Source organism: Physella acuta, unplaced genomic scaffold, assembly GCF_028476545.2.
Source record: "Physella acuta isolate Inbredline_101_S28 unplaced genomic scaffold, ASM2847654v3 ptg000922l, whole genome shotgun sequence".
In the NCBI taxonomy this organism is placed as follows: domain Eukaryota; kingdom Metazoa; phylum Mollusca; class Gastropoda; family Physidae; genus Physella; species Physella acuta.
The window spans coordinates 411804-423307 of record NW_026732439.1 but is presented as its reverse complement, the minus strand read 5'-3'; positions in this window follow the sequence as shown (position 1 = coordinate 423307).

Here is an 11504-nt window from a genome sequence, read left to right as displayed (position 1 = left end):
ACAGTGTGTCACCAATGCTAGAACTACCACACGGTCTATGACAGTGTGTCACCAATCCTAGAATTATACCACGGTCTATGACAGTGTGTCACCAATCCTAGAACTATACCACGGTCTATGACAGTGTGTCACCAATGCTAGAACTACCACACGGTCTATGACAGTGTGTCACCAATCCTAGAACTATACCACGGTCTATGACAGTTAGTCACCAATCCTTGAACTATACCACGGTCTATGACAGTGTGTCACCACTTCTAGAACTCCCCCACGGTCTATGACAGTGTGTCACCAATCCTTGAACTATACCACGGTCTATGACAGTGTGTCACCAATCCTTGAACTATACCACGGTCTATGACAGTGTGTCACCAATGCTAGAACTACCACACGGTCTATGACAGTGTGTCACCAATCCTAGAATTATACCACGGTCTATGACAGTGTGTCACCAATCCTAGAACTATACCACGGTCTATGACAGTGTGTCACCAATGCTAGAACTACCACACGGTCTATGACAGTGTGTCACCAATCCTAGAACTATACCACGGTCTATGAAAGTGTGTCACCAATGCTAGAACTACCACACGGTCTATGACAGTGTGTCACCAATACTAGAACTACCACAGGTCTATGACAGTGTGTCACCACTTCTAGAACTCCCCCACGGTCTACGACAGTGTGTCACCAATCCTAGAACTATACCACGGTCTATGACAGTGTGTCACCAATCCTTGAACTATACCACGGTCTATGAAAGTGTGTCACCAATACTAGAACTACCCCACGGTCTATGACAGTGTGTCACCAATACTAGAACTATACCACGGTCTATGACAGTTAGTCACCAATCCTTGAACTATACCACGGTCTATGACAGTGTGTCACCAATACTAGAACTACCCCACGGTCTATGAAAGTGTGTCGCCAATACTAGAACTACCCCACGGTCTATGAAAGTGTGTCACCAATCCTAGAACTATACCACAATATATGACAGTATGTCAGCAAAGCTAGAACTACCCAAGGTCTATGTTGGTCGAGTTGTCAACATTGATATTATAAACCCGAACAAGTAATTAATTCGTCTTGGTGGGTTTACATTGTCATTCAGACTTGAACCACGAACCTCTCTTTTGTTATCGAGCTCACAATAACTCGGCGACGGAGTGGCCTAGCGGTAGAGAGCTTCACAAAAGTCACGGGTTCGAATCCCTGAAGGGTACCTACATTACTTTAGGTTGATACTTTAGGTAAGTTACGTTAGGTAAGTAAAGTCGGCTGGACATAGTGCCGACCACACTATCCCTTCAAATGCAGAGGTTACAGAAACAAGTGAACTCTACTTCACTTGCCCCATAGACTTCATCATTCCCCACCATGTCAACTCCATCGCCAATTGACATCCAAAAGTTGTTGCCTTACCTTATATTTTAGTCCAGGGTCAACAATCAAAGCATCAACTAACCGAATTATTCCAATCGCAACAGCGTCTAACTACAATCCTTAACAAGCTCAATGTCCATAATTTAAAAATAAATCTCTAGCTGGCTAATGATAACAACTGGGTCATTGTTTCAGCTAAACGCAAGAGGAATATTCGGGCATTTTGGTGAACATCTTTTTTTTAACATTCAGCTTTAAAGCGTCACCAGCACCATACAATCAGTCATTCATTGAACTGTAGATCGATGTGTTTAAAAACAAGTCTGTTAAAGTTTCGCTGAAGAAATATCTGTTCGATTGTTTATTTTATAAATACCGCTAACATCGAGCTGAGATTAAAATTAAATTAAAAAATCTGGACAATGGTGTTCAGTAAAATTACTTTGCAACAAGGTATTGTTAAAAATAACACAGGGGCGTTCAAAACAACGAAATTTACAGGTTAAAAACTACGAAACTAAACAGGCTGAAAGCTACGAAACTAAACATGTCAAAGTTAAAATGTTAATCCCATTGATCAAAGACTCGTCGAACCTTATAGTAGTTCAATGGGGTTACAACTACAAACGTCAGAAAGCGGCTTTAGGAAATTTGAATACATTTATTTTTACACCGTACACTATTCGGCAATTGACTCGACTTTTTTGAGTTGAAGTTCGATCTCTTTCTTCTTTTTACCGGTGGATTTATGCTACTAAAATGCGAACCAACAATATTTATAAAATAAAAATAAAAACTTAACCGCTTTCAATGGGCGAGTGGGGTGAGGGAAGGGGGGCAACAGACGTCATTTTGTCCAAAGTGATGACAATTCCCAGACGAGCCGTATTAAAGTATTGAATTATATAACCCCTGCACAATTCGATATATTAAAGCAAGATTCTTTTAAAATTTTGTTTAAAAAAATTAAAGATTAGTGACGTGTTTGCCAAATACTTGACATTGCAAGTCTGGCAAGCAATAAAGTATTAAATTCTTAAACTATCAACAGCTGCCTCTAAGTAAATACAATTTCGCACGTTCTCTTATTCCACAAATTAAAATGTTTTTATTTATATTTTAGAGTTAGTCTATATTTTTTTTTTGGTTTAACTTAAGTTTAAATATGTATATTGTTTTAGTTAAATCTTAAGTTTATATCAATTTAGTTTAAAACTTGTGTTTTCATTTTTGTTTTAATTGAACTTTAAATCTTTGTTATGTTTAAATTTAAGTTTATATATATATATATATATATATATATATATATATATATATATATATATATATATATATATATATATATATATATATATATATATATACATTAACGCACTTTATTAAGTTGAGATTTTAGTCCATTACAGTAGTGGCTTACTTGGTCCAAGGTGGGGTGGTACCCGGTCAGTTGCTAAGCTTTTGGTCTTTTTGCTCTTGGTGTCCGCGGAACTGGGCATCAGGCACAAGCTTTCATTAATTAAGGGGCATCAAATTTATTATGGTTTTTTTTTGGGTCGGAGAAAAGGTCGATATCTGAAACGCCGACAGGACAAAAGGCCGATATGGACAAAATGTCTGCCTTTTATGTCTGCCTTATTTCCAGTCGGCCTTTTGTCTTGTCAGCCTTTTATCCGTGTCGGCCTTTTGACGATGTCGGCCTTTTATCCGGATCCCGTTTTTTTGTGTTTAATTTGTTGGACAAATACGACAAGTCCGCATGTATATGGGTGTGTGTATTAATGTATGTGCGTGCATGTGCGTGTAGGGGGGGGGGGGGGGGAACAAAATTTATTAATTGCAGACCTGTTACGATTTCCATCGGACCATGCGATTCCCACCAAAATTTCCTTAATAACATACCCGGTTCAAGAAACCAGGAAGCGACGAACCAACTTTTCACGTTTATCTTTCAAATTTGATTTACTCCTTTAAAAAGAAAAAAAAAATCCCGTCCCCGGGAGCCCTTTGAGAGAAACCTTCGGCTGGCCGCATCCCCCGGGGTCGATAGTCAAATCGAGTCATTGTTGTACACATGTCGCCTCTAATTGGATATGGGGCGGCTTAAATTCCGGTGATAAATTCTGGTCCCTCCCCCCCCCCCCCCTACGCACACACACATGGGAGATCTTTTCAACACGACTAGATCAATGAATAGAGGTTTGGGCTAGCTAAGAGACAGAAGATATATTGTCTAAATAAAGGGTACATGCGCACTATTATATAGGCCTATTTGTTATATTTATTTATGCATATATATATATATATATATATATATATATATATATATATATATATATATATATATATATATATATGTTTGTGTGTGTGTGTGTTTCTGTGTGTTGTCTATGTGTGTATATGTGTATTTTTGTGTGTATATTTGTGTTTCTGTGTGTATATGTGTGTTCGCCCGCCGGGAAATGTAGATGTATGGGATAATAGACAATATAACCCATAATCTGTAAAGAACAAGGGACCTAACCAAGAATGTGAACATGTTTTAAGAAAGATAATGTAATCTTTTAACTTAACCAGCGGCATGAAGACGAATAACCCAACCTTTTTAAGCTATGAGTGGGAGATGTATGCGATTTACTGTATTCGCAAGTTTGCTTCAACAATTTCTACAGATTTGAATATTTAAGTGAAGTATAAAAAGAATAAATGTAAAAAAAAAAACAACAACTTGACTTACTGTTATTTTTTTAGCGTAATTTCCATTCTGGAGAATTGCGTTTATTAACCCGTCATTTCTGGATGTATGAATGGATGTGTGTCCGCAGCTTTAAGTCGTATCTCCTCCTCAACGAAGCAATATCGAGGACTAGTTCCAAAGCAATTATGTTAAGCAAGTTACGAGGATAAACATAGGCCAAAAAAATGCCGGGTTTCTTTCATGGATTTCCCGGAAAAGCCAAAAAACCTCGAAAAAATGCCGTTTTGCCCATATCTCGGCAACCAGACCACTTAGCCACTTGAAACACGTACCAATCGATTCCTGCCATAATTTAGAACAATATTGCCGAAGAAAGTTTTCAAAAATATCCTTTCGTTCGGTCACAAAAGTTTTTTTGAATTAATTAAAATTTGGACCGAATTAGTAGGCATTTTTATCCAACCACACCACACGCGTCATCACGTTCAATAGCTGCGCCATCACGTTCAATGGCTGCGACATCACGTTCGGTAGCTAGGCGCGCAATGGTTTTTAGTCATGTAACTCTATTGTAAATAAAACATGTATTTTAACCAATGGTTTTACTAAACCCTGCTCTTGATTTACGCTACGACAGAGCTATTTTTCCCACGTTTCCTTTAACTTGCTTTCGCGTCTGTTTGTTTGGTTCTCCTATCAAATCTTGCGATCGAAATTTCGGGCACTTCCCAGTTAGCTAGCGCGCTGAAATTTTCAGGGAAGCTTTGTTTCGGATGACAATAGAATATTCAATTGTTATTATTACTAAATTGATCCATGGAAAGATTTTATTGATCATTTAGACCCCCTATATATTTGTACAAAAAACGTGGGAAAAGGGGACATAACCAAGTAATTGTAATTTGATGAAAACAAGGTTTGGTACTCTCCCTCTTTTGGCTTACTGAGTACTAAAAAGTAGAAAATAAATACTATACATCACAATAATGCAAGCGATCACTCTACTATAAGCGATGAAAAACGTGGGGCGCCGTGATTTTCTTACAGTTTCTAATACTGTTGACTCTCTACAAGCTCCCTAAATAAAGTCAATAGTATTATCTAATCAATAATAATATAACTTTTACATCTTATATTAACAATGACCGATAAAAAACTTTTACTTCGGCGCCCCATGTTTTTCATAGCTTATAGTAGAGTAATCGCTTGCATTATTGTGATGTATAGTATTTATTTTCTACTTTTTAGTTCAATCAGAAAACGTGGGTTTTTTTAAAACTTTTTAAATAATAATTATTAGATAACATAAGGAAATTGCGCTAAAATTGTCACTAGACTTTTTAATTACCTTGTTTAATTTTTTTTTTTGTGAAATCCACGAAGAGCTGATCAAAATAATAGATTATGATTATTAAAACATGCATTTTTTAATTTTAAACGTATTTTATTCAATAACTATACAAATATACTTTCTTAGTACCTGTAAAAAAAGTACTTTGTCTAGTACTTTTAGAAAACATGCTTTATTCTGTAGGCTATTTGAACAAAACATATTTTATTCAGTACCTATAGAAAACATAATTTATTTAGTACCTTCACAAAATATATTTCATTCAATAATCATAAAAAACATACATTATTCAGTAAGCCGACTTATAAAAAACATGCTTTATTTAATACCTATACCATCATATGGTACCATTTTATCACTCTCACTTCCGTGCTAAATATAGACACGCTGGTTTTAGTCTTGAAGAAAAGCAGTTACGTTTTGTGTCAATCTAATTTCATTCTTCAAACAATCAAGGGCAGAAGTCGCTGGTTAAACAAACATTATCGGGCAGATAGTGCCTCTCTGTCGGGCATAGGACTTTCTTTTTATAGATCTTACACTTCTGTATACACCCCCACCCCCCAGATGAGTTTGTTCTTTGGGGGTCGAATGACATCACGATTTTACCCTCTTTCCCAACGTCATATGTAACAAAACGACAGATTCCCTTAAAATTAAAATAGCGTCACACATCAGCCTAACACACTCTCCCATTCCGTTTTGAAACAGAGATTCATTTCTAAAATATTTCCTGAAGTTGTTTTTTAAAAGAAAGTCCTTGAAAATACAATTAGAAAATGCTAACGTTAAATTACAAATTAAATAAAATTGTCAAAGTGTGACGTCACCCTTTCAAAGCTTTTCCCCACGAGTCCCTCTCCTGTCGTCACAAAAGATTATCAAAAGTATGGTGTCTCGTGTGCAGTACATCAACCTCCTTAAAAAAAAAATATGACATACTGAGTATTGTATTAAATAACATATTAATTGTATTTCATAAGACCTAATTAACTGTGTTCACCTACAATGTGAATAAGATTTTTTTTTCTCTTAATTATTGTTGTTTTAACCATTTCTGGAATGGAGGTGAGTGTATATGAATGGCAATTTGAGAGAGAGGCGGTTGGGGGGTGGGGGGGGGGGGTGAGGGCTATTGACTAACAGTAGAGACAAGGGACAGAGCTGGCTTTAGACTCGATAAAGCTCTGAGCTATTTGAGATACGCCCCCCCCCCACCATAAGCCCAAATATGTTACAATACCGAAGCTGTTCTATGGTATTCAGAGTTATCGTTCGGAGAAATAACAGGGCAGTGGATGATGATATGGCTATTGCTCATCAAAAAAACAATAGGAGGGGCGGGGGAAGGGTAATTTATAGCTTGTTTAGCTTGTATGTACATCCGACACCATGACTCCATACACGCATAAGTTCATTACCGTATGACTCCATAACCACATGACTCCATAACCGTATGACTCCATTAACGTAAAGTTCCATTAACGTATGACTCCATTAACGTATGACTCCATAACCACATGACTGCATTACCGTATGACTCCATTAACGCAAAGTTCCATTAACGTATGACTCCATTAACGTATGACTCCATAACCACATGACTCCATTACCGTATGACTCCATTAACGTAAAGTTCCATTAACGTATGACTCCATTAACGTATGACTCGATAACCACATGACTCCATAACCGTATGACTCCATAACCGTATGACACCATAACCGCATGACTCCATGATTGCATGTCCACATGTCCACATGACGACAGAACTACATAACCGCCCACCACACATATGGTTTACACCTCCACCCACCACACATATGGTTTACACCTCCACCCACCACACATATGGTTTACACCTCCACCCACCACACATATGGTTTACACCTCCACCCACCACACATATAGTTTATACCTTAAGAATTCGTCTTCCATCCCTGCCCCACCTAGCACGTTCAAGACAATTAGGTTACAGCAAGAAGATGCACCGCTTACATGAAGGGCTGCCGATAATGGCCGGCCATACGTCTAGTAAACTCAATTTCCCATCCATGGGCAGGGGAGGCAAGAGTCTCAAACCGAGATTCTAAAAATAGGGATCCGAAACTTGCAACACTTCCCTAAAGGGGAATGCGAAATTGCACCTCTTCCTTAAAGGGGAATCCAAAACTCCCCCCCCCTTATCGAATGGGAATCCAAATCCTCAACCCCATTCCCACTACCGAAAAAGGGAATCCAAAACCTCACCCCCTCCTTTCTATCTAAAAGGGAATCTAAAACCTCAACCCCCTCCCCACTAACTAAAAGGGAATCCAATACTTCAATCCCCTCCCCACTACCTAAAGCGAATTAAAAACTTCAATCCCCTCCCCACTAACTAAAGCGAATTAAAAACCTCAACCTCATCCCAACTACCTAAAAGGGAATCCAAAACCTCAAACCCCTTCGCACTAACTAAAAGGGAATCCAAACCTTCACCCCCTCCCCACTACCTAAAAGGGAATCCAAAACCTCACCCCCTCCCCACTACCTAAAAGGGAATCCAAAACCTCCTCCCCTCCATAAATATGAATCTAAAACATGGTGATTTCTAACTGCAGTTTGAACATGAACTATTACCCCACTGAAACATGAACTATTACCCCACAGCAACATGAACTATTACCCCACAGCAACATGAACTATTACCCCACAGCAACATGAACTATTACCCCACAGAGTATAATTTTAAAATAAAAAGGTATCAGTTATATCACTGCCAACATAGAGGGGGGGGGGGATTTCTTTTTAAATTTTGTTTCTGAGATTTTGTTTATTTACCGAAATTATTAATAACAAAATCCAATCCACTTCTACAACAACCACACAATCACGTTTTTGTAATAACGTGTTTTAATAACCTTGCACAATAGTTGGTTAATGTGATTAGATTACTGCTAGAATAGCAACAGTTCTAAAATATCTTGGTTAATGCCATTAAATTACTGCTATCTAGATTCTAGAATAGATAGAGGCTATGGTTAGCTAAGTGCTGAGGTTTGTGTTCGAGTTAGCTTTAGCGTGTGCTTGTTGATCAAGTATTTAAATAACGTATTTAGTTATACCTGTATTTGTATCGCTATAAAACTGAACTTTTAAAAAAAATTTAAAATATACATTTCCTAAACATCTTAGTTAGGCCTACTCTTTACAAATAATTCTTTCCCCTCCTTTCACTTCAACGAACTCAGTTCACCATGCTTTTATATTGTGGAACGCTTGGTCGTGAAAGGAAAGCGTTGTGCTGAATGGTGAAGTATGTGAACTAAAACGGAAATTCCCGTACGCTGTGAATGGTGAAGTCTGTGCACTAAAACGGAAATTCCCGTACGCCGTGAATGGTGAAGTCTGTGCACTAAAACGGAAATTCCCGTACGCTGTGAATGGTGAAGTCTGTGCACTAAAACGGAAATTCCCGTACGCCGTGAATGGTGAAGTCTGTGCACTAAAACGGAAATTCCCGTACGCTGTGAATGGTGAAGTCTGTGCACTAAAACGGAAATTCCCGTACGCTGTGAATGGTGGAGTCTGTGCACTAAAACGGAAATTCCCGTACGCTGTGAATGGTGAAGTCTGTGCACTAAAACGGAAATTCCCGTACGCTGTGAATGGTGAAGTCTGTGCACTAAAACGGAAATTCCCGTACGCTGTGAATGGTGAAGTCTGTGCACTAAAACGGAAATTCCCGTAAGCTGTGAACTCGCAGGCATGCGCAGCAACGTAAACACGAGAGATTAATGTGCCACCAAATGATGTTAATGTTATATATAGATTATTTTTTTTAGCTAGAGTAAAATAATAGGGATAATTACGTATCATTAATTGATATAACTAAATAGAAGAGAATATATACTTACTTCATACGTTAGACATGTGTGTTTTAGACACTTAAATACATTAGTGAAAGAGATGACAATTTAGATTTTAATCACTAAATCATGTGTTAACGTGAGTGTTAATGTAAGGCAGGGGCGTAGCGTGGGGGGGGCGGGGGGTGCGGACCGCACCGGGTGACACCATTTAGGGGGGTGACACCAAGGCAAAAAATAGCAAAATATATAGAGAAAAACTCGAGGGGGGGGTGCAAATCGAAAGTTTGAGGGGGGGGGGGGTGCAAATCGAAAACTTGAGGGGGGGGTGCAAATCGAAAGTTTGAGGGGGGGGTGCAAATCGAAAATTTGAAAGTTTGTCCCTGGGAAGGGTCTCTATGCCTCTGGGGGGGGTGACACCATTAAGTGCCGCACCGGGTGACACCCGACCTCGCTACGCCACTGATGTAAGGGTTAATGTAAGGGTTCATGTAAGGGTTCATGTAAGAGTTAATGTAAGGATTAATGTAAGGGTTCATGTAAGGATTCATGTAAGGGTTCATGTAAGGGTTAATGTAGGATTAATGTAAGGGTTCATGTAAGGGTTCATGTAAGGGTTCATGTAAGGGTTCATGTAAGGGTTGGGTTTAGATTGTGTTTGAGGGCAAAGTTATAGTTCGTCTAACTTTAGGAATCAACCCTTACGTGTATTAAAGTGGAGCCTCTATACCTAGTCAACCAGTCCCAATTATTCTGTTATAAAAAATTTAAAAATTACGGTGTCCATAAACTTTGACTGCCCATGAGACATCGATATAAAATACAATAATAAAACACGCATGAAAAAGAATTATAAATAATTTCTTATCATCATAAAAAACACATAAAACAGAGTACCCGTTTTTAGTATAATTAAAAAACGCACTTTCAGTGACAAAGTAGAATTTTTTGTAACATCAAAAGGACATCAAAGCACGCACAACTCCGCACTAGCTGCACAAATTAAACAGGACAGAACTTTGAAAATTGAACTTTTTTCAAAAATACAATTTTCTTCTCAACTAAAAAAAATGCCAAGGAACGTTTGTCGTATTACTTTAAATCTCTTCGACTGTCTATGCCAATTGAAACTGATTTAACCAATCTTAAGAGATTATAGTTAGATTATTGTAAAGATTGTATAGAGATAAAAATGATTGCATAAATGAACGATGAGCCATACTGCCTCTTTTCGTTGTATTGTTTGTGTCTGAGATTAAGGGGGAGGATGGGGAGGGGGAGTGCTTAAAATGATAAAATTATTATTAAAAGGAATCAAACAATAATTTAAAAATATTTTTCAATTATAGACAGATAAATTTAAAATCAAAATTACGTAGCAATTTTTTGAAACGTCTGATATTTCATAAATTAGCAAGATAAAATATATTTATTATCTCTCTAGGTATTAGAAATAAAATAACCAGGGGAGGAAATTAAGTCTGGCATTGTGAGTGAGAGAAATACTCAGCATTTGACCATGTGCCAGAAGTCTCCAAACTTTTCAGTCCGAGGGCCGCATTAACTATCAAATTTCAGTTCGGGGGCCAGTTTCTTCCAAACATGTCTTTGATTTTTCTGGACAAAGTTCCTCAGCCATCACCAACAAACGTTTTTTCCTTGGACAAAAAGATCTCCGCGGGCCGGATGAGAGGACTTCGCGGGCCGCATCCGGCCCGCGGGCCGTAGTTTGGAGACCCCTGTGCTAGGCGAATGGGGAATGGTTGAGCATGTATTTATGTGTGTGTTTATGAGTGGTTATGTCTGTGTGTGAGTTTGTGTATGGGTTGGTGTGTGTGTTTGGTTATGTATGATTATATCTGTGTGTCTGCTTGTGTGTGTGTGTAGATGTAGTTATCTGTGTGTGTCTATGCATGTGTGTGTAGATGTGGTTATCCGTGTGTCTCTATGCATGTGTGTAGGTGTGGTTATCTGTGTGTCTCTATGCATGTGTGTGTAGATGTGGTTATCTGTGTGTCTCTATGCATGTGTGTGTAGATGTGGTTATCTGTGTGTCTCTATGCATGTGTGTGTAGATGTGGTTATCTGTGTGTCTCTATGCATGTGTGTGTAGATGTGGTTATCTGTGTGTCTCTATGCATGTGTGTGTAGATGTGGTTATCCGTGTGTGGCTATGCATATGTGTGTAGATGTGGTTATCTGTGTGTGGCTATGCATG